We start from the raw sequence: 2,500 nt of genomic DNA on the forward strand, positions 1-2,500 counted from the left end.
TTATTGGGTATAGCAGCATTACTGCTGAAAATATACAGCCTATAGAATCTTAAAATTATAGAATATAACAGTGTAAAGATGTTGTTACAAGCATAGGAAAAACAGTAAGCTAAGGAATAGCCGGGTTGTTATTTGTTATTTCTTGTTGTTGATTTCACTCCGCAAATGTAGGTTGAATGTCCCGAAGAATGTTGTCATTCCCTTGGCAGCGAGATCTCTTATGTTCCATTCACTCTCCCATTCTTCACCTGTAGAGAGATCCGTGTTTGTTCCATCCTCGTGTAGACTATCTTCTGTAGTAAGGGTGATCAATCCCTAGCACGCGTTTTTTTTTTTTTTTTTTTTTTTTTTTGCTTACGAGACCCAGAGCTCAACTTAAAAAACGTAACCAATGAATCTCCCAAGTTCTTTTTGTATGACGTTTGGTAACCGTCAGTAGCGCTGGGCGACGTATTGGGGCCCCTAAGAGGTGAAGTGAAGGAAAGAGGCTCGTACAGTATGTAGGACTATCGCTTATGTTATTCTGTTGGCACGCGTGAATTTTTTGTAGCAAAGATTTGGCTAATCTTGGCACTCACACTTTAAAAGGTTGCCCACCTCTGTTCCAGGAGCTACTGCATCCGATCTAGTTATGGAAAAGTCTCCTGTCGGGATGATTTTCTTTTGTAGTCCTTTGTAATCTTTGCATCTCCTGCATAATTTCCCTGATCTCATGTTTGCCTCTTCGCCTCTCGTCCCAGCCTTTTCGAAAAATTGGAGTGTTAGCCTTCACATGTTGTCTACAAGCCTCACCTCACACGCGTTCGAACCACTATTTTGTAAGTTGACACCTTAATTCTTCTAAGTTCTTCTTAGTTCTTCTAGGAATACTGCTGAACACGAAAGAGAGCATAAATGCACCTGGTTGTGATTCTTTCCTTAACTTCCTGAACCATCTTATTACTGGATAGCAACTTTGTCCCAAGATGCTTAATTCAACCGTCATGTAACCTATCTTTACACGAGGACCATTTTCATTTCCTCTCGATTTGAGCATCATCTCTGTTCTCCTTTCGTTACATTCCAGTCTCGGTATTATCGAAAAGAAAATATCTTATTGAGAACCGATTAAATCATTTGGAAAATAAACAATAGGTGAGGAGTGATATTGGGTAGACTACAGTTGCAACGACGTGCATTGACAAATCATACTGACAGGAGAATTCTCTACCGAAAAGAAGATCTGACAATAAATAAATAAATAAATAAATATATAAATAAATAAATAAATAAACAAACAAATAAATTAAGAAAACAAAAATAAAGTATAATAAAACGAAGCCAATTGAGATGAAGTAGAACAAGATAAAAACCAAAACAGGTAAATATTGGTTTAGTTACAACCAAAACAGGTAAATATTGGTTTAGTTACAACTAAACCAATATTTACCTATTTTGGTTTTTATCTTGTTCTGCTTCGTCCCACTTGGCTTCGTCTTATTATACTTTATTTTTGTTTTCTTTCATTCTATCTATTAAGGAAAATTACTATCTACGAGGCAACTCTGGGGTAACAGAGGAAGCTCCTGCCAGACCTCCACCCGTTATATGTTGTGTTCGTGTCTTAGTGTCCTGCCACAGCTGCGCAGTCTTCGAGGATATATGTAACTGTATATACAGTACAGCATCCTGCCAGTGTGGGTGTTTGTGTTTCACCATCTTTGTTGGAATTTCCTGAGTTGCGTGAGAACGCTTAGTCCTGGATTGTTGGGTCTCTCTTTGCTTCGATGTATGGGTAGTGGAAGTCAGACAAAGGTTTCTTTTGGTCTCATACTAGGTAGAGTTCTGTCTGTGCTTAATTTATGTATGTGTTTGGGTGGGAATGGTGGCATAGTGTTGTGTGTCGTGTAGGAGTGTTCCAAAGACCTGATGTGCGGAGGAGATAGTATGTGGTTTCTCAAACAGGTTAAACGTCACCTCTGACATACTACTGATAATATAATCATCTCGAGGGGTATAGAAAAAAAAAATAGCGAACATTCTAATAGAAAATAAGTGGTTTCGGAATTTTCCTTTTGTCACTTTAAGGGTAATTCTGTTATAGAAATATGTCCTCTTTCTCATTTGCTTGAAAGAGATGGAAAGGTCTTTTCGGCTGATTAAGACAAAGGTATCGCCGCTGAAGAACGGCGATATGTAAACACTTCGGGAAACGGCGACCATACCGGCGATAGCGTCGTCTTCATTTAACATCTCTTTGCTCACAATATAACTCCCATTCGCTTCTGGTGCCAGTTCGCCGCACAAAAGCAAGCAGTCGGAGGTACTCCGCTAAGGTGGCGGCGGCGCGTCTTGCTGGATCGAAAGAGAACTGAAGCAGAAGAACCTGTTATCTGGGCAGGTAACCGTGAAGAAGATAGGAGGAGGGGGCGCAGTGATATCTTTTATGACATATTCAGAAGTAACTTGGTTCTGAAGTGAATGTTCATTTAAGGCAAGTGAGAATCTCTCTCTCTCTCTC

The sequence above is a fragment of the Oratosquilla oratoria genome, chromosome 4, assembly GCF_046742065.1.
Source record: "Oratosquilla oratoria isolate Oo_2021 chromosome 4, ASM4674206v1, whole genome shotgun sequence".
NCBI classification, from domain to species: Eukaryota; Metazoa; Arthropoda; class Malacostraca; order Stomatopoda; family Squillidae; genus Oratosquilla; species Oratosquilla oratoria.